This window comes from Nomia melanderi, chromosome 7 (genome assembly GCF_051020985.1).
Source record: "Nomia melanderi isolate GNS246 chromosome 7, iyNomMela1, whole genome shotgun sequence".
In the NCBI taxonomy this organism is placed as follows: Eukaryota; Metazoa; Arthropoda; class Insecta; order Hymenoptera; family Halictidae; genus Nomia; species Nomia melanderi.
In genome coordinates, this window is record NC_135005.1 from 13757358 (window position 1) to 13781466 (window position 24109).

The following is a 24109-nucleotide window of genomic DNA, read 5'->3' on the forward strand; positions in this document are numbered from 1 at the left end:
GCCATTTTTCGAATCTCCGTCGACAAGGAACCCTGTCACCTCGAGCACGAACACCATAGCTCTACACATAAGACCAAGCTAAAATATTCACACATTCCTTCTCGATGCCACGCGTTCAACCACGAACAACATCCTGCTTTCGATCGGTCCGACGTGAAATCTACAAAATACCGGCTCTCAATCGTCGATCAAATTCAATTATGAATCACGCTAATGCGACACCCGGAAAAGCCCCAACTGCGTCTACGTCATCGGAACCACAATATCCTTTAGACATCGGCCCCGGACAGCATTTAGAGTCGCACACGACTCTTGAGCTCGACACACGGCGTCATAATATTGCGTGTTTCGAAGAACAAACGACATTCTTTAAATATCGGCATACATCTAGAATCGCACGCGACTCTTGAGCTCGACACACGGCGTCACAATATTGCGCATTTCCACGGTATAAATATCGAATCGCATTCGGCAAAGACAACAGTCTTGAACTTCCGTTTCGAGCTGTCAGTCACAAGTTTCATAACGGGTTTCTGTAACTTTAAATCTTTGAAAATGAATATCTGATTCTTGGAGTAAAGAGTGGGATCGTTCCCATTTTCTTTTTTTATCCAGTCACTGAAATCACGTGACACGTCGAATACAATTTCCCATTGAACATCCTACAAGCGTCAATTACAAATTCTCAAACTCCACAAGTAACATACACCTGTAAATTGGAACACCATTTACACGGTAGTTTCTACGCGCGATCTGAATTTAGTAACAGCGAAGAAAATATACTTGCGTTTCATAAAACGTCATTATTTCTGTTAAGCTATGTGAAATCTGTATTTCTAAAACTTACACCAGCTTCTCAATATTCCGTTTCCTCTCGCGACAGGCTCTATTTACGCGCTTGCGTTCGCGTAAAACGTCCGCCGCGTGGATTTCCGCGTAAATCGCGAGTCGGGCGATCGACGAGTAGAACCGAACAATCATATCCGCTCGTTCCCCTCCCGACGCAACGCGTTCGACCAGGACGAACATCCTCGCGCGTTTCAATCGGTTCGAAATCTCTGGGATTTCCGCGGCGAGGCGGTAACGGCGCAACGTCCCGAGCCCGGCGTCGCGTCGTCAGTCTATGACGCCGGGAACCGGGCCAAGAGCGTCGGTCAGCCAGCCCGTGACATCAATCTTTATCGGCGACGTAGCAGCGGCTCGCGCCGCGTCGCATCCCGTGCATGTGCAACGCGGTCGCCGCGCAAATGCACGGCAGCCTTAGCGATTGCACCACGCGCGGCAACCGGGGAAAAACCTCTCGGCGATCCGCCGGGCCAGTTTCCCTGTCATTCCCCGCCCGCCGGTGTGTATCCCCCGAATTTTTCTTTTCGCTCGAGCAGCAACGGCGATGGCGAAACGCCGCCGCCGGTCCCGGCGTCCCTCTAATCTCGTTACTCCGCTTTAAACCGTTCGAGCGGCGTTAGAACCGTGTCAAGGCGAACTATTAATACCCGCTATCGGTGGCGCTCTTTTTTTCTCCTTTTTATAATACAGGACGCGGCCTGTATCGATTGCTCGAAGGACAGGCAAGGCCGCCAGCATCGCGACGCACCGCCTCGTTACACGTTCGGACGTAAGACGGCGAACGTTCCGAACGACGGAGAGCCGCGATCGGGCGGATCGCCGCGGCGCGAGGCGCGCGGACCGCTCTGCGGATGTCTCGGGCGGTTGCGTCAGGTGTCGCATTGCGGAGGGGGTGGTCCTCGTAATTGTTCATTTCGACGTTGACGGCGACGCGACGGTTTTATGCAGATTTCATTTCCGTTTAAGTCATTCTTATCCGCGTTTCATGGCGGAGACGTTTCGTTTCTTTTCGACCGAACGGGGGGTTGACGCTCGGGGATTCTCGTGATAGGGGCTCGCGCTAGGATTTCATGGAAATTTTATTTTAATTGACGCCCCATCCGTGTTTTACGGCGTTTCGCTGTTCGCGAGAAGTTTTATAATCCAGTGTAGACAGATTCTGTTTACTTCCGACGAATTAGGGGCTGAACGTCGCGAACGATGAGTTAAAGGTCGCAGCACGGGAGAGATCGTCGGTTGTACGGGAACCTCTTAACGCGCTTAACGATGCGTCGAAGAAATCGCCGGAAGCGACGACGTCTGGCATTATTGATTACGCAATTGTCGCTCGCGGACTCGCGAAGGACGCAGATACGCCGTAGTGTTTATGTTTACGTTTGCCGAGCGACTTTTTTTGCTGTGCTCGCGCGACGGGAGCTATTAATCAAGCGGAATATACTAACTGCGATATGCCGAGCTTGTGGAAACCTTTTCATACTCAAACATCCTCGAACCCGCGAGAGAATCTTAAACACCTAAAAAATCCAAGTAAAGAACAGAAGAGCGACTCTTGACGCGTTAATCGCCATGTTAGTCCGATGACCGCCGCTTCTGAATTACTTGAAAACAACCGTAATGTACAAAATGTTTAATAATGTAGCTAAATTGAATAATTGTTCATGCCTTCCATTACTTGAAATAAACCAATACTTAATCGAAAGAAACTTCTGACTCCCCAATAATATATAAATTTCGTGATTCTAAGTGAACTAACGAGCGAAATGCACAGATTCCAGGCTCCCAATTTGTACGCAGCTAAGTTGATAATAGTGTGATGCAAGGCCTGCAACTAGCAAACAATTGTTCCTGCTTTTCTTCGCTGCGAACGAATAACTCTACGCAAAAACGGTCAAGCTTTCACAACGCTTAACGTATTAAGGGTAGGAATTACTTGAAAACAACCGTAACACGTAAGACAACCACGTCGAATGTTTAATAACATAACTAAGTTGTCAATAGTCTAATACAAGCATTACAACACTACATTGTAAATAATTGTTCCTGCTTTCCTTCGCTGCAGCGGTCAAGCTTTCACGACGCTCAACGTGTTAAGGGTAGGAAACGACACGCAAGACTGCTTAGGGCTCCAGAACAACGGCGTGCGGCCCTGCAGTGGGACACATCGAAACGAATTGGCTCTGGAAGGTATTAACGCACAGTTTCTCCCATCGCGTAACCGTGATCACACTCTCCCCCTCTCCTCGTCCTTCCCTCTCGCGTCCAGATTCGACCGTTTGATCGGCGGACCGAGCGTTCTCGACGTTTAATTACGTTTTTGCCGGTTTCCATCCCGCGGGATTTGTTGACAATTCTCGCGGGGCACCGAGAGGTACACGCCGGCGAGTTCTTGCCGCGATCACGAAATACGCGCCGCGCTCGGCGTGCTTGACTAATTGCTTCGGGCTTGCGCGAGTCATTGCGTTTTTTTCCCCGGCCGCTTCTCCCGCCGCGCGCCGGTATAATTATAATACCGGTATCCGGTGATTTTACAACGGCAGATCTAGATCCGCGGGATCCAGCCGATGGACAGCGCCCTAGCGCCGGAGCATCGGCGTCTATTAAGTTTTTGCCGCGGCCCCGGGGCGCCGTCGCGGGCGTTTCGAATTAATCGTTACGACCGGAAAAAATCGGTTAAAGACATCGGTCAATTAACGAACCCGAGAGATTCGTTACTCCAGTTCGAAGGCGGCGTTTTTCGACGGGGCCTCGAGCCCGTTGGCTGTCGCGACGCGAATCATTGAAATTCCAACAATGTACGGCTCGGACCGGCGTCATTCCGAGCTTTCGATTAAAATGGCGGACACCGGGAGCATATAGATTCCATTAAGATTCCGCGCGATTTAGAGTCGCGCAAAAAGTAACGAGTTATACGCTGGCACATTCGGTACGACGATAAATCGCAACTAACTATTAGAGCTCTCTATTCTTCTTTCTGCTCTATGCTAATGGAACCTCCTAATTTTGAAGACGTCTATAGCGTAAACTTTTATCGCGAGACAGGGTTAATCTAATTGGTAAAAGGGGAAACCGAGGGTTGGGAGATTATCGTGAATGGTACGAACGTTGCGTTGATTATTGAAAGGGAACAGTACTTGATGCGAAGCTTGATCATTGAAGAAAATTGATATGTAAGAAATTCAAAAGACAACAAGCGACTCATGTGATCCCGGGATGGACAGGGAGCGTCGATACGGGGTATAGTGAATTTGGCAGAAGGAACGCGGAGGATAAGAGGGAAAAGGGGGAGAGATTAGGCAAAGAATTACGGAAGCTTTCGATGCTTGGTTACGCAAGGCTGCGGCAGGGCCGTAAAAACCGGGCGCAATCGCGTCAGCTGGCGCCTCGTAATTGGCATGCCCGCGACGAGTTATGGCGCGGGCAATAATTGTTTCTTCGCGTTTCGTAAGTTGCTCTGTCTTTTCCTCGTGCTCCCCCGTTCCGGCGCAATTTAATTTCCATTAAATTTTATGATTGCGCCCGAAAGTATTGCGCGGGCCCCGTCGCGCTTTTGCGTCACGCTACGCCGGAGTTTCGAGAAGAAACCGCGCGGGAAAGCGTCCCCTCGGCTGTCACGGAGAAATTGACTGATTTCTATCGGCGACCGAACCCGCCGTCGCGAGCTGGCCGCTCGTTAAACAAACAGAAGTCTCCGTTTAACCTTCCGCACGGTAATTTCGGATACAATTAGCCGCGCGCGATTTTACGCGTGTCATGTAGTTAGCCGGATCGGAGATTTCAATAGATCACCGATCCATTTATCATAGTTTTACTAAACCTTTTTTCACTCGACGAGTAATGGCTGGACGGATCGCAGATATTTATGAAATTATCGATTTCTATAGACCGTGCAACAGAAATTAGACTCGGCCGGAGGTTTCTCGGCTGGTTACGAAATGTGGAAAATATGTTATTCCCTGGCTCGCGGAGTGGTCGGCGAGAAAAAGGCACGATTCGTTATCGCTTATGTGTTCTGGCATCGAAGAATAGTTTTTAGTTGAACGAGCGTAATATTTCTCGAGAAAAACATCGGAAATAAACGGTGAAGTACGCTGGATAAGTTTCCCCGGTCTTTCTAGGATTAATCCAGTAAGGATGTCATTACGCTTCGAATAAAATGGAAACCTCGTTTAATTATATTAAACTTTTTACTGGACGGTGTGTCGAGAGATAGATAGAGAGAGAGAGAGAGAGAGAGAACAGCATGCGCCGTAAACGCGAAAACATCCGCGTTTCGCCGGTTACGCTCGAAATGGTCTCCCGATCCGACCAGGTTAGCCGAAGACGATTTTGTAGGACTCCGCGCCGAGGGAGACGTCGTTGACGGATGTCACCTGACAGAAGTTTTTCTGGTTGGAACGATGTCGAGGCATTCCCCAGCCGGGGCATGCCGCGTAGGCCATATAACGGCCGCCGTTGAAGAAGCAGGAATCGTCGTATTAGCTGCGGTCGCAAATAACCCGCAAATAAGTTGTCGACAAATTGAGCAGTACCGTGGAATTACGGGGACATCTGCGTGGCGGATGTTAAAACGCCATAAATTCCAGCCATTTCGCTTGGGTCGCGCATCAAACGCTTCACGGTAACGGCTCCCGAGATCGCCTGGATTTTTGTCCCCGCGATTTACGTGGAACGGTCATTTATAATAGCGCGCGTTCCGTGGGTTTTCAGGTTATCGGGACGGCCGAAGAAAGTGGGCCGGGTGGCGAACGTCTAATGAAGTGCAATCGATATCGGTTGGGTCGCGGAGATGGGTAAACACTTGGAGCATCGTTTTCAAGCAACTACTTGTATATCGACGTTCTTAAATGAGTAGTAACTGATAGATCCATGGATTATTGGAACATCATTTTAGAAGACCCACATATGGAAATAGATGTTTATAATTGTTTATATTTAGAAAATTCTGGTGTTCTAGTTTATCTGTTTCAATCATTCGAAATTGGGTTTTATCAATTTTGTAACGTTGGCAGGATTGTACTTTGAGTTTGAACGTAGGATTCTAAAACTTTGGAACTTTCGATCTTTAGAACATTAGAACATTAGAAATTTAGAACTTTGGAACTTTGGAACTTTGGAATTTTGAAACTTTGGAGCTTTAGAAGTTTAGGACTTCAGAAACTTTGAACCTTAGAACCATAGAATTTTAGAACTTTAGATCTTTAGAACATTAGAACATTAGAAATTTAGAACTTTGGAACTTTGGAACTTTGAAACTTTGGAACTTTAGAAGTTTAGGACTTCAGAACCTTAGAACCTTAGAAGCTTAGAACTCTAGAATTTTAGAACTTTAGATCTTTAGAACATTAGAACATTAGAACATTAGAACATTAGAACATTAGAACATTAGAACATTAGAACATTAGAAATTTAGAATTTTGGAACTTTAGAACTTTAGAACGTTGGAATTTTGAAGCTTTCGAAGTTTAGGACTTCAGAACCTTAGAACCCTAGAATCTTAGAATTTTAGAACTTCAGAACCCTAGAACCTCAGAACCATAAAAATTTAGGACTTCAGAACCTTAGAACCATAGAACCTTAGAACCCCAGAATCCACTAAACTACAGAAAACAGCCATTCAAACAGAAAGGTCAATAACTTCCCTCCAATTCCACAAACTATTCCACTAAACTGTCCCCGCGCCTCCCACGAAGTCTCAACGCACGAAAAAAAAAGAAGAAACAGAAAGAAAGCGACGCAGCGAACCATGCGTTCACTGACAGAATCCAGACCGGCGGGAAGATAAATGGAACCCGCCCACAGCGGGAAAGCCCTAGTTTTCCGTGGGAGAGCGCCAGGGAACATATGCACCGGGGACAATTCGGGGGTGTGGGGGGATAACTTAGGAAGCAAAGTCAATTTGAGAGCGGTCCGATAATCGGCCCGATAAGGACCGATACGCGCCCGTGGAGTCGGGCTTCGCTCGATCAACAGAACGATTTTTCATGGCGTTTACAAGGTAATCGGAGCCGATGGGGCGGACGAATACCGCTCAAGTGCACCTAGCCCAACCCACCAACCCCGGTGCGCTTTTCGGCGAGCCTGGAACGAGGGAGGGGCACGATGTTGCTTATCTATCGACGATAAGCACGACGACGGATCTACGAACCGGCTGATAAGAGGAATTATCGGGAGGAAATTCGATGAATCCACCGTGGCGCGCAGCTGCACCCCCAGCGACTAGAAAAGCTCCGCAGCTGTGTACATTCCGCTCGTCATAGACGCGGGTAGCAGCGGCTCGAAGGGCCATCCTCGCGATTCGAAATCCGAGAGACCGATAGAAATATGAAACGAATCAATTGATTCGTTCCGCGCCGATCTAACCGGAAACGGTGAATCTTTCTAGGTAATCGGGAGCCTGCTCCGATATAGTTCACCCTTTGTCGAGGAACACCGGGGGACAATAAAATCCTGCCGTGTACAAACATTCGCGACACATTTTGCACGAGGTGTTTGTAGATTCGACGATACCGCCTGAAACGATTCACTGTTGCATACCCTTTCCCTACTTCTGTAATTACAATGAAAGGAGTGGTGTTTCTAATCGTGTCAAGGTTACAGCGCATTCGGTATTGCAACTATACAAATCAACGAATACACGGAATTCTCGAAAACGATCGCCGGCCTAGATCCGCCAGGCGACGATCCAACGAGCACGATTCATTGATACTCCCCGTATTTACGTTTTCCACCTGCCCGGTGGCGAGGAAACGGCGCACCGGCGCACGTGTGAGACTGATTAGCCAGTCACGTGTGCAGGCCGAGGAACGCTCGAGGCTACGGTGTCCGTGTGGGCTCTGTTTATCGCGCGGCCCGCCGGGGCGAAGATAATAAACCGATCGAACGGATGGACGGGCATTTGGGTTACGCAAGCGACCCGACCGCTGAGCGCCCCTACGCTTTCGATCCTCGTTCTCCTTTTATTCCCCGTTTCAAGGACGACGCAATTAAAAACGCCGACGATACGATCTTTTTGGCGCGCGGACCGGCCCAGCCGGCGTCTCCGCCAGCGTCCGCGGCGCGGTTCAACGCGGCCATGATTAATCGAAGCGCCGAGCACCCTCGAGAGGGTGGCGAGCACTTGTTATGCAGATTCCTCCTCCGCCACTCCGGCCCTCCTCCCTGTTCACCTCTTTCTCCAGCTTTCTCCCGCCCGCCCGAGGATTATATTTATAAAAAAAAAAAAAAAAAAAAAAGAATACAGGGAAGGAATCATTAATCCCGCGCCAGTAGGCCGGGGGGAGAGAAGCTCTTTTTCTCCTCTATTTTTACGGGAGCGTCCCGGCTACACGGGGTAAAAATAAGATTCACGCGAACAATGGGGCGCGCGGGGAAAGATTTTTTGTGCCCGATATCTTCGCGGGGCTGGGGCGGCTCTCCGCGTTATAAATAACGACGCCGCTCAGCCTTCGAAAGTACTTCCTGATGCTTCCCGCGCCAAGCGATGGGCGGCGCTTCCGCCCCGGGACGGAAGTTCACCTTTGTTTGGCTGGCACTCGTCTTCCGCGCGGATTCTTGGCTTATCCCTCAAGTGGATCCTCCGAGCGGGGTCCTCGAGGTTTTTTCGGCGGTCTCGAAACTTCGGGGGTTTCGAGATTTAACGGAATAGCGGCGATTAATCGACTCGGGTCCGAGCGTACGACGGTGTGATCTTATTCGGGGACGCGAATGCACGTTGGAATAGGAATTCGTTTCTGCGGCTGTTCGATATTACTGCGTCTCATTCGCGAGATTTGAAGTTGATACGAATCCGACGCGCGAATCGGCGAGTAATTTATGTAATTGTGTCGGGTTTCGTTCGATGATGCGAATGCGTGTTGACGAGAATAGGAATTCATTTCTGTAGTTGTTCGATATTACCGCGTTTCGTTCCTGCGATTCTCGAGATTCCGACGCGCGAATCGGCGAGTACTTTATGTAATTGTTTCGGGTTTCTTCGGCGGGAATAGAGGATCGCCGCGCGATCCTAAATAATCTCGGGTGCATATGAATTCGGGGATTAGCCTGATCACGAGAATTGCGCGCGAACTCCGGCAAATCCGCGATTTACAGAAATTGGCCGCGCAACGAGGTACCTCGTATCGCCCGGTTATTTTTTATTTATGCAAATTGGAGCGCGGAGCATCTGAACCGTGAAATAAGATTCCCCGCGTTTGATTCTATAGATTCGAGAAAGGAGCGGGACGGAATCCTCTTTCACGCAGCCGCAGCTGCCGAATCAAGGTTTGCACCTGCCCGGCCCAGGGACGACCGGCTCGGGTACGCAAGAATATCCGACAATGTTCATTGTTTATTGAACGTGCACCGTCGCCGCCCAGATGCGGCGTGTCCCGAATGAATCGGGATGACCCGGCCGATCTGTTCACGGGAGATTTTCTCGCCGCGGGGACGCAACGCGCGGAGAAAGGGAAAAATTGGGACGCAGAGTTTTTCGTCGTTGGACACGGTGTCCCTTGAATTGGGTCATAAAAGCGGATGATGGGGCGCGTGGAGCGAGACAAGAAAATGCATTCTTTCTTCTAGTTAATGCGTTTCTAATCATTCTTCTTTGTAAGCAAGTTGTTTTCGAAGAAGCCGATGAAAGAATTGTGTAATAAGAAAGAAATACAAACAATGCCTAGTTATCTAAGTTCCATTAACAGATTAAATATATTTGTCACTGTGAAATCCTATTTTGTTATATGTAGTAAAAACTATTTTCCAACGAAATTTCTGTTGAATTTTACTTTATCCATCAAATTTCTACCCAGGCAATAAATTCTCAGAAAAGTGTCGAAATGACATAGCGATTACTTCGATGTATTCACATTATTTCAAATAAACGAATAATTAAGGAGAATCGAAAGAGACTTCCCGCTCCTTAATAATATAGAAACTTCGTAATTCTAAATGAACTAAGGAGCGAACCGCGCCGATTGCAGGCTCCCAATTTTTAACCGACTCGATCGAAGTCAACGACCCACGCCGGCGACGTAATAAAAACGGGAACGCTCGCCAAAATGGTGGGAGCACGTCTCACGCCCGATCACTATCCAAATTAACTCGGCCGAAACAGCGGCAGGCCGCGCCGGGCTCCAATATCCTCGCGATTCACGGTCACGCGTTTTGCGAAGACACGCCAGCTAATCGAGAAACATAGTAACGTACTACGTAGACGGGAAACGGGAACGTCGAGCGAAATGCCCGGCAGAAAATTACATTCGGCGAGGACGCCGGCGCGGCGCGCGTCCCCGGAGCGACGCGACGCGACGCCATGCGGGCGCAGACATTTTGCCTCCGCGACCCCGTGTCCCCGGGTGTGTTCTATTTATTTTCGCTTTTTCCAGCGGAACGCTTTAAATAAAACTAGACAGTTTCATTAGCGAGCGAAAATTATTATGCTGTTCGCGAGCGGATCGAACGATCCAACGAAATTTCTTTGTCCCTCCTCCTCCACCCCATTCGGAGGCGTCAAGGTTTTATCGAGGCGTTCATCGGAAATTCGGTTTAATGGTTTCGAGGAACCGGCACGTTTATTTCGAGAGATTTTGTTGCAGCATCGGGAAATATTCTCGTCGAATGGTGTCCGTTGTAAATATTCCATTCGTTGATTCTTCGCCGTCCCGATTCGCGCTGTAAAAGGCCCGGAACGTCGGGGGTAAAAATAAAATTGGATACTTCGGGCAGTAATGTTTTAGGACGAGTCTTTCACACCGGCCAGCGTGCTGCTCGCCGAAAATACCATCCATGGTAGTAATACTAGCCTTATTTTAAGCCCTCTTTGGCCCGTCCAAAGGTCGGCTCTCGGTGTCACGATGAGTGTAAAAGTAACATCGGATGCGACAGAATGGTATACTTAGTGGCCAACCTGAATCTGACAGGTCGGACGTTTTCAACCTCGGTTCCTTCGAACTTAAATAAGTTGCCGTGTATTTCATTCTCCTTCAACAATCCTGAAGTTCAATTAGCAGTTAAATATACTTCTTCTTAAACTATGAAGCAATCTCCATGGAATATTTAATATCTACAAAGATTAACTCTCCCGCGAGGCACTCTGTAAATACCACAGTTCATTCTACAACTAAAATTAAACGACTGAATGATACTACCCCAATCTATATTAACTCTACGGACGAATATCGACATCCCGGCGAGATCGGATGTTCATATTTGGAAGACCAAGTCGCGAACAAACGATTTAATTAGCGAAACAGCAAGAGATCAGCGCGTAGTTTCCTGTTTTCCTATCAATTAAGCAACCGATGTATAATTCAACTTCTGCCGAAGGTTTTGTAAATTTCAAAGAATCTTCGGGGTTAAAAATCACGTGAAAGATCTTCGGATTCCGCCGTAAAAGCAGGAATTCTCGATACAAAGTTCCAACATCCGGCCAGAAGGGCCCACGAGAACCACACCGCTTATGATTGCACTCGAAAGGGATAATCAACCACTTAACACACCGAACTTCTCCGAGAGCACCCCGCAGACGCCAGATGTTGCATTTACGAATCAATTTCGGTTCTGGAAAGGGCGTTTCGGATTTTCGAGGAGTTCGTGCTTCCGCTGGAAGGTCCTGCGGACAACGTCGGCCGTGTGAGCGGAGCTTAACGAGCGGAATCAGCCGCCTCGTACCGTGCTCCTCCTTTTTTCATTTTGAATGCCTGCCTTTGGATTAAGACCGACTCGAGCGCGCAATTAAGTGGAGACGGGCAGGTGGCATATCGCCGCGCCTCATAACGGAGCCGATGCTCCTCCCGGCGGGGTTAAAGAGCTCTTAAAAGGGCCGGGGCCCGATTACGGGGGGCCCTCGGGGACGCATCGTCGCGGAGCGAGGCTGGATAACGCGGTTAACGAGAATCTTTGACGGCCGACCGAACCACCGCGGCGAGGGACACGTGTTTTTCATTAACAGCGCGCCGAAACAGTCGGTTTAACGCGAATTCGAATCGCTCTGTTCTCGATAAATTCAGGAAAATTCAGGAATTTTCAATTGGCTTGTGAGTGCATCTTTTGCGGTTGATGCTGGGGGACTACGACAATGGAACTTAGGATTTATCGCTTAAATTCGAGTTTCTAGATATTTTCGTGTGATTATCTGTAATTTGGAGATAATCCTTTTTTCTGTTTAACGTAGGATCTGGGAACGTTGTAATGACAAGTTAACTAGCAGATTGTAAATGAAACATTTTCTGTACCTTGTTTCTTGGGAAATTAGTTTCTTATGTATCCTCCATGCTAATATACATTTTTCTCCTCATTTCGTCAAAGGAATCACTTTAATGGCGCACAATGCGGTTAAACGGCCATTTCCTAGAAGCTCAGTAACTTCAAAAGTATGAGTGATACAAAACGATGCTTCAGTCAAAAGTTGTAAAGCATAGAGCTAAACATACGATGGTTATATTTTTGTTCACATTATGATAAAGTTTGTTCGATAACAATGGATGTTTCCCGGTCCAAAGTTATATAAACAAAGAAACGGAATTGATTTGCACAAAACTTTAATTTTCCAAATGAACATCATTCTACAGCGGAGACTACTTATCAACGGATCGCTGCCTTCAATTTTCGTCACGCGAATAATCGAATTTCGGTGTTTCGTCCGCAAACAGCCGTGCGGCAAGTCGAACAGGGAAAAGAGGAACGCGGAGAGCATCCGCGCGAGAGCGGTGATCGTTACGGGTTGTAACTAGACAGGTGCGTGAATTAATCGATCTTCGATACGTTGACGATAATGAAGATGATGCCGGGCTCCGGATCTATATAGGTGGGCCAGCTGCCGGCGAGAATAGCCCTCGAGACCGGTTGAATTATACGAGCGTACCGGCGTGTGGATCTTTAATTGCTCGTAATCGCCGGTGATAATTAGGAAGAGACGTTCATGAAAGACGGAGACGGTCCGCGTCGGAGCGACGATATCTCAATCCGCGGCGGCAGGTGCGCCGACCTGGACACGTGGTCGCGCAGTTCCCTCGCTGCAGGAATGCTTTGTGCCCTGAAATCGGAGGAATGCCTGGGGAACGATCAAAGCCGGATATTCGATTCTCGCGTCGGATAAGATGTAGTTTGTTGCCATGAAAATGGTCAACTTTCACTTCTGAGCTACCGTGGGTAATTGCACGAGATGTTTCAATCCTGGAGTGTTTTGACTATTCGAAAGCTTCAGGAGAGGAACTTGAGGTACGCGTCGAACTGAATGTTACAGAGAACTCTCTTATTTGAATAACTCAATTATCTGTTCGGAGCTTTGTATCTTAGATACTCGAGTTTTCTACCGGCGGAATGACTATTATTTGTAAATAGCGAAATAATAAATCGAAGCAAAATGTCGCAGCCTCTAAGTAAACGATTGAATTCCACTCATAAACCTACGATTTTTCATCGTAACGAGCAAACGCGAAGCTTCCATCCTTCACGGATCAACTCGCAGTTTCGACGTCCGGTGCACCGTCTCACAAAAGGAGATTAATAATCCCCGGAATGTTGTCGATCCTCGAAGCTGCATCAATACTGCACGCAAGAACCGCCGGTAAACGATACTCATATAATAATAACTCGCGCCACTCGTCCGCGGCGGCGTATGATGACAGAAACTGCAATATAATCGATTAAAGCGCGCTTCGCATATTATTCACCGAAGTGGACGCCGAACGGTCGGTTTACAACCCATCATTTCCAGGTAATGGGTATCTAACGAGCACACGACAGAACTTCTAAGACCCGTCCCGAGGGAGGCAGGCCGATCGCGAAAGGTGTCCAGGCGTGCCGGGGCCAGGTGCAGCGGCACGCGGCTAGCCCGGATCATCGCCATTAGAAAAATGTCAACAAGCCCGGACGAGGGGGAGACAGAGAGAGAGAGAGAGAGAGAGAGAGAGAAGGAGAGCGAAATAGGCAGGTGCGAGTCCTCTCGTCCGATTCACCGGGACAGGTAAAAAAGTAACAGGGCCGGGCTCCTCGGAGCGGCCGATCGGCAACAGGCGGCCCCGTTTTTCTACCCCAGTCGTGGCTAACTCCGAAAATTCGAGCGGACCACCTGTCCAGCGCCGCGACTTCGGTAATTAGAGGCGAAACAAAATAAATCCGGGCCTGGTCTGACCGCGGAGCACCGTAAACGCCGGGCATTTTAATCTGGCACGGCAGGTGTCGATCCCCGGCACGAGACAAGCCTCGATTATCGACGCTAAAAAGTGTATCGCCCGCCCGATCGCGAGCTCCGACCGGGAACAGGTGCTACGAACGCCACGGGAGCAATCGTTAACCTTGTCGGATCGGTACTTGCGTCGTTCCGGGGATGAACTGTTACACGAGTCTCGGGAGATTAAGCTTTGGGGATGGACATTCGGGGAAAGAGATGATACGCGTTTTAGGTGCTCGTCAGAGGAGTTAGCGTAAGTTACTGTGACGCTTTACTATGGTTGCTCCGGGAAGATTATACGGGATGATTGAGAAATTTGGTAGTAAACTTTAAGAATAGTTGGAAGTATTGATTAGCATGGGCTCTAAGGTGATTCGACTTTTGGATTGCTATTATTACTTGTATGCTCCAGAAGTTCGGGATTCATCCTTTGTGAAAGATTCTTTGGAATATACAGAAGCTTCGGCAGATGAAGCTGAATTATCAGTTGCTGAATTAATATAAGAAAAGGAAACTACGCTGGTCTCTTATTTAAGTAAATCATTCGTCCGCGTCTTACTCTTCCAAATACGAGAATTTCGTCTTTGAAATGTCGACTTTCGTCCGCAGAGGGTTAACGGCTTTAGACATTCTATATACACAGTGGTGAACGTTATCACGTGTGTCGTTTTACTCTTTCCTCCGTGGTGAATGATTCGAAGACAAATGTTGATGTTTGGGAGTCTGTTTGGAAGCAGCTCGATTCGCCCGCTGTTAAGGAAATGGGACAGTCTCTTTGTTGCCCCACGGAATACTGATGTCCAGCTCGGCGAGGCATCCGCTGGGAAGTTGTAAATTTCCGTGCAGGTTTCGGGCAGAAGAAGTCGCAAGCCCGGCCATGGGAATTGAATGGCGGAGGAGATTCGGTAAATTGATCTGGCGAAGACTAACCGAACTCGGGACAGGTAGTAAACCCTCGTCCGCGTAAATTTGTAGGCCGACCCGCAGTAAACGCTCCTCGGGAATCGCGACCTCGTTCCGGCGCCGACGGTGGTCGTCGAAAATGATGGGAACGGGGATTCGTCAAGCTCTCGTAAAATCCCGGGGGCTTCGAGTTGCCCGCGTGCCTCCGGTGTCTACCGTTAGCGTCCAATTAGAAGAAGCGTCGGCCGCGCGCTCGCGGCATCCCCCGATGAACGCAACGATACCTTCTCCCTTCAATTTCATTTCGCTTCGTTCCATTTGGAGCGCCGCTGAAATATTCATCGGGGACGATCGCGCGGAATATTTATGCTCGCGTTACACGGGAGATCTCAATTTGTCCGAGGACCGCGCCGATAGGGGATACAAACGACGCGATTCGGGGAACGAGAGGTTAAAAGGCGCTCTCGAGCGGGGCGACAATGTTATTCGCGGCGTCGGATCCCGGAGAAGTACAACTTCCGTAATTTCTAAAGTGGCGAGAGGAGCTGCGAGAGAGAGAGAGGGGCGACGGGGCGAGACGATCCGAGCAATTTGAAAGTCACCGATGGGTGGTTGGAGGTCGGCTGCAAGGGGCAAGCAGAGTTGCCATCAGCAGACGCCGGCTAACGAACAGGATAAAGGCGAAAGAAGGACGAAAGGAGAAAGGAGAAAGGAAGGTGTAGTTTTACCGACCGCCTGCTGGCTTCCTGCAGCAGACCCAGCGCACCGGGCCTCTTTCGGCAGGTGGCACTTTGCAACCTTTGTGTATCCTGGCGCGCTGCATTTACCTGCATGCGCTCAGCTCACGCAACGCGGCTGCCCCGGGATCGTGCCGGGAACAGGTGCGCGTGCTGATTTTCGGGGTTTCTCGGGTTCTTTGACTCGTCCAGGAAAACATTGCCGCGTGGGGCTGGCCAAACACTGCGCGATTCTTTGTTTACCAGCGATAAGCCAAGAGTGCGAGAGGTACGCTCGAGTTGTTGGGACGGACGCGTTTCCTCGAAGGAATTCGCTGCACTCGTGCTCCTCGAATAGACGGAGGTGGTTAATCGAATATTAACGGTTATTTAATAAATCGTAATAATAGTCAAAGAAATAACATTCGACTACAGAGTTTCACCTTCTCAACGATACCATCGTACGCAACGTACTTCTCAATGAACATCCAAGTCCAATTCGAAACGAAGACTCCTCAACTCCGAACTCCGTCAAAATCACTCGCCAAAGAACACGAGCCATTTCTCACCGCGCCTCTTTCTCTCGGTCATCTCCCCTCCACTCTGTCGCAACGTCCGCAAAATCCCGCCATCGAATTTTACGCAATGAAATTGATTTATGAGAGATAATTGCACGCCTTGATACCGCGATGCGGCGATAAGAAGGGAATGCCCGTGATTTCATGAATACGCGACGGCTCTTTAATCGGGACCGAGGAACGAGGCTCTCGGTTCAGCTCGGGCCGGATCGATCGGCGGATTCCGCTTCGGTGGAAAATTATAATTCGCGCCGCGCGCACCGCACCGCACCGCGCCGCGGCGAGACAAATGATCTGTCACGCGGCTAAATATAAAAAAAAGAAAGAAACAAGAAGGGCGGAGAGAACAGCGGCGAAACGGTCGCGGCCGTCCACGATGATAAATATTTATGAACGGGCCCTTCTGCAACGCGAGAAACGGCGCGGCGCGCGCGTTCGCCTTGATCGATCGCGGCCGATCGTTGCGGCCGGCCCTCTGCTTTTCCTTTACGAGCGGCTTTTACGAGCGATTCGGTGTGGCCGCAGGTTTCTTTTGCATATTATGCCAACGGACGCGCATCCAGAAACACCGCTGGAAAAAAGCGGAATTACGATCGCCGCACGATAACAAAATATCCCGCGCCGTTGTGTTTACCCGCGATCGACGGGGATAAACGATCCGCGCCCCGCGCGATCACGGTAAAAGGATTAAGGACACGCTTTCGTGTAATTCCGGCTCGTAATTAAGAGATAAGTGAGACGCGTATGCTACGCGATGGTATCGGAACACGCGATCGCCGTGCGCGAGACATTTTCCGGGGATTGATCGGAAATAGGAATCGAGGCGAGGTATTCTAACTTTGTCGAAGCTCTTACTTTGTTTCTTATATCTCCGAACACGAGGGAACGTAGGAACATCGATGTAATTGTAAATTCTAGCTTGAGTTCCTGTGAAATCGAAGTAATTGATCACACGGAAATATAACGGGAACAATTATGATAGCGATTATTCGTTTAATATCTAAGATCGACAAGAATTTCTTTAATTTGGATATAAAAGAATGATGTAGAGACGAAAGTGTGAAGTTCCCATTTTCGATGGTATCAAATGATATTCAGAGGTGAGCATCCTCTTTTGTTTTTTAAGTACCGCGCGAGTTACAAAGTTCGTTGATCGGGAATTTCGCTGTGAAGATAAGAGGTAACGGTGAACGAACTGCGAGCATTCACTGTGGCAGCGCGCACCATCGCTGAAAAATTAATGGGACATTGAGGGGGTTGGGGGAACATTGGCCGTAGAATGGAGAGAACGATGGGTGGTGTATAGAGGGACTCTATACGGGTATAGAGCCGGCCAGCCACCCTGGCTTTATTGCTGATCACCTGATAAACTTCCGCAAACGAGGAATTAACGTCTCGTCCGACTTTAACGGGGATCTTCGGCGACCGGACATCAAAGATCGATGCCTCCCAGTTAAATCGCTATCGATGCCTAGCATTTAGGGCGGAGACTTTAACGCGTGGTAAATATATCTTATCGGCGAGTACCGTGAACGGTATCGACTCCTGCGAATTAACGGCAATTTAAAACGCTTTTCTTCCCTTACCTTTTCCAGCGCTCGTAAAAAGTAATTATGCAATTATTCGTGTATTTCGGCTCGGACGTAATTACGCTTGTGCTCTTACAAGTGTTCGGGATCAGAAAATAATCCCGAATCAGTTTCAAGTTATTCGCGATAAACGCTAGAAAGCAATTCATTCGACATCTGTAATCATTCTTTCGATTTTTCTCGACTTAAGGCTGCTCTATATTTTCATTCTATAGATATTTTGAATACTCGATGAATACTTTGAACGTATGTACTTTTATTTTGCGAATTTATTTTGCGAATGAATTAGAGAATCGTCCTGTAGGTCTGTCTAGGATCAGCGATCGCGATGAAAGAAATCGAAACGATGGGACCGCACTTAAGAAAGTGATTCAACGACTCAACGTCACCGACGATTCCAAAAAGCTTTCGCCCGGTCTCCGCGGAACAAAGGGAATCATCGAATCGCAGGCAAAAATCGCGAGATATCGTGACGCTGGTCTATCGCGTACAAGATCTTCAAACTGGCCACGGAATACATATAATTTCAGCGGGCGGATATAATGTCCATTAATAAAAGAGCATGCGCACGGCGGATTTGCCGCGAAACGGCCGGATCGAGGCGAATCTATCCTCGTGAGATCCATCGGTGGGGATAGATCGTCGGGGGGTCTAATCGGCAGCGATTGCCCGTAATCGGGGGCGAGTGATCGGCTGGTGATCTGCTTGGATCGCGGCACCTCCGGTGAAACGCGTTCGCGCGGTAATAATCAATGCAACAGGGAACAAGAGGGAGAGAGAGATAGGGACGAAGCGACGGTGATAGAGAGATGTACAAGGTGTCTGCGAATTGACGATGGAACTCGAGAATTCGAGGATCTATTTAACCAAGTGAATCCAAAAGGTTGAATGAAAGTTTCATTTGCTGCATGGGTTGCACATGCGTCGCGCTGTAAGTAGAAAATCTATACAATAAGACATCAATGAACTCTCCAAAACTGATACGATTAAAATTCATAATTACAATTACCATCATAGTTATTCAATTATCCGTAGATCACACTATACAGACAACATCAACGATTACAGAATTTAAAATAATCATATACGTTTCATAAATCCTGAAGATCCTTTCTTTCGAGCATTTCCTGGTACTCCCAACCCCAACGGTGCAACCACCTTGTTTCTCTCCGCTCACCCTGTATACACGGAGAGGAGGATAGAGAGAGAGGTAGAGTGGCGTGTAATAAACGAGGCAAAGTGGGTAATGGCAGGCTGTCGGTTAACCCGAGGTGCAATATGCAAGTTAGCATCTCGCGGGCCGTCCCGGCGGGTCGGGTCGGGGGTGTGTGCGAGCGGAGATATTAGAGCCCGGGCTGCTGGGACCCGGCCCGGTTTCGGATATTAAGGCGGCCGGTGTGTTTCGTGCATTCGCTAATAATTGTCTTCATTCGGGAGCCGGCTGTCGGCGGCGCGTTCAACCGCTTTGTTGGCCGGCGCAGCGCTGCGCTGGCCGCGTAAATTTTCGGACGCAGCCGTGTGCACGGAATTAACGCGGGAACCTTTGCCTTGCGTTTTCGGGCGCGAGGCGAGGCAAGACGGGTCGAGGCCGGGCTTCCAGTTGCCCGCGCCGATTCCCTCGGAGCCGGACCGCACCTCGCAAGCTTCGCGCAGCCTGCGAACCCTCAAGACTGGTTCCCCATTGTTGCCTTGCTTCCCAGACGATCGATAAACATGGTTATTTGTTGTGAGTCCCCGAAGAATAGTATTGTTCGCGGAAAGGTTGTGGACCTATTGACCCCTTTGGCAGTCGGAGTTTTGGGAAAACGGCACGGTGGCATTGACGACCGGGTTGTGGACCTTGCTATGAATCGGACGCCTCGCCTCGACGTATTCTACGCTTCATACTTACGGTGCCTCCGAGTTTATTCGAGACTATTGATACAAGTGTTGCGATCTGGCTTCCACAGTGAGGCAGCAACACGTCGAAAGACTCGTAGTGGCAAACTTTCACCGAGAAACTGCGATTCCCTGCTTCCTCGTTGAATACCTGTAAAGGACGACAAACTGCGTCTTGAATCCTCTGCATTCCAATAGGTAACCGTCATTAACCCCTGGAGCCTAAGAAGCATACGGTCCCAGTCTCATCTTCAGCGTCCGCAGCAGCTCAACCCAATAACGACGAATTAGAAAGAAAGCGTCCCCGGTACCCTCTCGTCCCTTTCGTCACCTCTCGCAACCCCGTCGGGACCAAGGGACCGTGAAGGATATAGCTCGCGCGGCCACGAGTCCGTGGAGTGAATGGCGGAGGGGTGGCGCGAGAATACAGTCCCTTTATCTCGGGATCTCGGGGTTAAGAACCAGCCGACAGGAGGATCGTTGCGGCGGGAGCAAGGCGAAAGAGAGGAAGAGGGGAGGAGGCGAGCAAGGAGCAGCAGCCGGCCGAGTTGAGGCGCGCAGCGGCTGCACTCGGAGGAGTCACGTGCATTGCGTGCGCGCCAACTGGGCTAGGTCGATGCACGCGGATGCACAAAGGGCTCAAGCCACGGAGCATGTCCGAGACGGGCCACCTGCCGACAGATGTTGAGTCTAGCAGCCAAGATCCGAGGCTACATTATTCTCCGGTCTCGGCCCTCTCGGTCTCGCCTTCTCCGTCTCACCTTCGGCGCGCCCTCCCCCTTGGCCGGGCTCTCCTGGCGGAGCCTGCGTTTCGCCGCCACCTTTGTCCGACCGTCTGTCTGTCCCTCTCGCCTAAACTCGCGACGCAGTAGTATACCCTCCACCTGCCCGTCGCACGACCTCCTCCGGATCACCTCGAATTTATTGACCCCGTCGGGACGCGATACAATGCCTCCTCCGGCTACCGCGGTCTTTGCTCCGGATGTCAAGGCTGACGTTAATAACGGTGATCGGTCCGCCGATAGGCGTGACGGCGCTGATCGATCCAGCAATTTCGGTTTCGGAATCTAGGGGGCACGCGGTGATTTCGGGGCTACGCTCCGGAGCGCCGTTTTTATGCACCTCGCGCTCGAGCCTAGTCGGGCAGGACTGAAGGCGACTTGGGAGCAAGGTAATATTGACAGCGTGACGAGATTTTAGGAATTAGGTGCTTGTTATTATTAGAATTCTTTTATTACGTGGGTCAGTTCGTTAGGGTGCGTATGATAGTCTGGAGTCCAGTCGAGCAGAACTGAAGGCGACGTGAGGGCAAGGTAGTAGTGACAGCATGACGAGATTTTAGGAATTAGGTGCTTGTTATTATTGGTATTCTTGTATTACGTGGGTCAGTTCGTTAGGGTGCGTATGATAGTCTGGAGTCCAGTCGAGCAGAACTGAAGGCAACTCGAGGGCAAGGTGATATTGGCAATACGACGAGATTTTAGGAATAAGGTGCTTGTCATTAGAATTCTTTTATTACGTGGGTCAATTCGTTAGGGCGCGTATGATAGGATTGACGGAAGAAAAAGAAAGATTGTGACTATTAAAGGTCGTTGAATTACTCGATACGATAATTCTATTGAACTTATTACAATACCCTATAATTACACGAAACGAATGATCCTTGAGAACTAATTACTAGATTGATTCCACTACGAACGATCCAAAGAGCACCTCACGCAGACCTAGCCCAGCGCAGCCGGCTCGCAAATCCTGTTCCACTCCCAGCAAGACTATCCCCAGGAGGGACCACGCCGAGACAGCGCAACGTTATTACCTGTTTTCACCTTATAGTATCGTTCCCATTGAAGAGGTCTGCGCGACACGAACGGCTCGAATTCATCGGCCGCCCTCGGAAGAACTGGGGCGCCGTGGAATCATCGACACCGGGAGCCGCCATCGGGTGAAATGGATCGAGTCACGCGACCACCGCTTCGTTTCTGTTCCTCCAACCTGGGGGGAGTCGTTCGCGGAACGTCGTAGCGCGTGTTATTATCTACGAGACTATCTTGCATCTCCGATTCATCCTGGGAGACGGGTCGGCCGGGTTCTCGCGGCTAATAACGCGGACAAGTTTACAAGCTGATCATTTCATTCCAGCTTGTCCTCCTCCGATAACTCCGGGTCGTTATAAATTTCGAGATAACGGCGCTGAATTTTTCCATTGTTATACCCGCGGACTCTCCGGGCTAAAGCGGCGCCGTTAATTTCACGAGAATTTACGGGGTCCACCGTGGAAAATTTTTGCATCGTTAGAGAGCTAGCCGCGCGCGCTGGGCCCGGCTTAGATCTCCCCGGGCTGAAATATGCTGGTTAACGGAGAAGTATTAACGGTGGCCGTTCGTTACTCGCATTTCAAGGGGGCACTCATGGGGAAATATACATTATACGACGGGAATATTTATTTCGCCGACGAAAATCGCCCCGGGGACCCGATATTCAGCTCCGACCGGCTTGATAAAGGTGTTCCGTGCGCCGAACGGCTTCGGAAATTGTCTAAGCCACGGGTTACGGTCCTCTAGCACGGTGCGCCTCTCTCCGCTTCCTAATTTTGAACTTTCTAATCGTAGATTAGAAGCTTGCTCGGCCTCGCAAAACGAAGGACTCGACAGGAGTGAAATCGGCGCGACGGGAACAACCGATACCGCGATCGCGCGAACGATAGTTGTTGCCGGGGATCGCGCGTATTTAAATCGGCGAGGGTCTCTCCGAATAAACAAACGAGCGCCGTACACTTTCGAAGATTCGTACGTCGATTAATCGAACGCATAATACTCGGCGGAACGTCGGTTCCATTATGCATGAAACGTAATCGTAGCCCAAGATGCGGTAGGAAGTCCCGAACGATGCCAACAATGTCTTCATTGCATCACGTGCAACGATGAATGGGATTCAACATCACCGCCACGCTGCCTGGTTATAATAACCATCGCGTAAATCGAGTAACAGGCGCCCGAACGTTTCAGAAACGGCCGGCACACGCGCGATAACGAGTCGCTCCGTCATCTTCGACGGCGCGCCCGTGTAGTCGCGCGCGCGGCAAAGGCCGTTCCGTCGCGTTATCGAGGTAATCCGCGAATCGGCGGACAAAGTAACGTTCCCGCGCTTCCGGGCGAAACGACCGCGCGGCAACCGTGTTTTTTCACTCGCTCGTTTCCTCCGTTTTCGCGGCCACGCACGTACCTACTTACGTACGTACCTCCGTCCGCGGGGACAGCGAGGCGATTAACGTCCGTCGCGTAACGATTGTCGTCAATGGCGAGCGAGAGAGAGGCGGGGGGAGGCGAAAAAAAACGTGTTTTTAAACGAGCCACGGCGACGCCGGTTCCGGCCCGCGGAGATATTACGAAACCCCGAGGCTCCGGCCGGCGAACAAAGAAGACAGGAAGAGAAACGCGCGTCGTCGCGTGACTCGGGCTACTTTGGACGTGGTCCATCGATGCTGACGATTGTTGTTTGTTTCGCCACGGAACGTGCAATTTGACAAAGAGGAGCTCGCCGGCGTACCGCGGGCCGCGCGGCTAGCGAGCCGGACGGACGCGCCGGAATTCCGCCATCTTGGGGCTCTATCTTCGCTCGTCGATCCGCCAAGGACGGGGAGCTAAAGTGGCATCGATCATGCGATACGAGGGCAAAAAATGTCGCAAAAAATCTAGAGACTCTCGGGAAAGATACGAAATAATATACGTCGCGCCTCGGACGTTATTCACTCTTTTTATCGGCGTTTAAATAATCTTCGGAGGGGCCATCGCCGATTAAACCCAACCGCTGTCGCTCCGTTATTTATTGTACGATGTTCTGCAGTTAACGAACTGGAAAACCACCGGAAATCCGCCGTCCCGTACGTCGCCGGGAAATAGAAAACGCGCGGCGGCGGGAAGAATGATTTGCTACGCAGCCGCGCGAGTAGCAATGATGTTTCGAGACCATTTATCACGACCTTGCTTCCGACACTCGATACACCTCCTCTCCTTGCGCGCTGAACTGTGCGACCGATTTCACTCGGATTCTTCTAATTCCTGCCGCTTCGCCGGATCTTATCGGCCCCGCGGATACCCTTGCGAAACAGCTTCCTCCGTTTCGAGGAACTTTCGACCGGCTCGCTTCGCTTCGTTCGGAGGCACCGCTTCTTTGTGGCAGACTGTTTATTATAATCGCGTATTCACCATGAATATACATAAATGTTTCCGGCGCGCTTCGTCCTCCCATTAGGAAAGCAAGAGTAGCACCCATCGCCGACCTTATTGGCCAACGGACCGATACGACCGACCCCCTAATTGCTTTCATCAACATAATTACAATTTACCACTTTGTAGCCAACGAAGATACTGTAATGCGTAAGCCCGCCGCGCGTGTAATTAGCTGCGGTCGGAGTTATTTAACGCTTCGAGGATGAATGTCGTCCTACTG

The 24109-nt window shown here is 49.8% G+C and overlaps 1 protein-coding gene and 1 long non-coding RNA gene across 5 annotated transcripts in view; one reads left to right on the forward strand and one right to left on the reverse strand.

Annotated features, from left to right (window-relative positions):
* The window catches only part of Pdk1 (Phosphoinositide-dependent kinase 1), a 678796-nt gene that overhangs the window by 298850 nt on the left and 355837 nt on the right, over positions 1 to 24109 (reverse strand). The gene's annotated exons all lie outside the window — the stretch shown is intronic.
* On the forward strand, positions 511 to 5696 carry LOC143174744 (uncharacterized). Of its 3 annotated transcripts, none has more exons than XR_012999042.1 (5): positions 511 to 735; positions 2622 to 2795; positions 2906 to 3030; positions 5179 to 5464; positions 5554 to 5696. It is a non-coding gene; the product is annotated as an uncharacterized LOC143174744 (long non-coding RNA). The 3 variants fall into 3 exon arrangements; XR_012999040.1 differs by having other exon boundaries at positions 2622 to 2765; XR_012999041.1 differs by lacking the exon at positions 511 to 735 and adding an exon at positions 2390 to 2457 and having other exon boundaries at positions 2622 to 2765.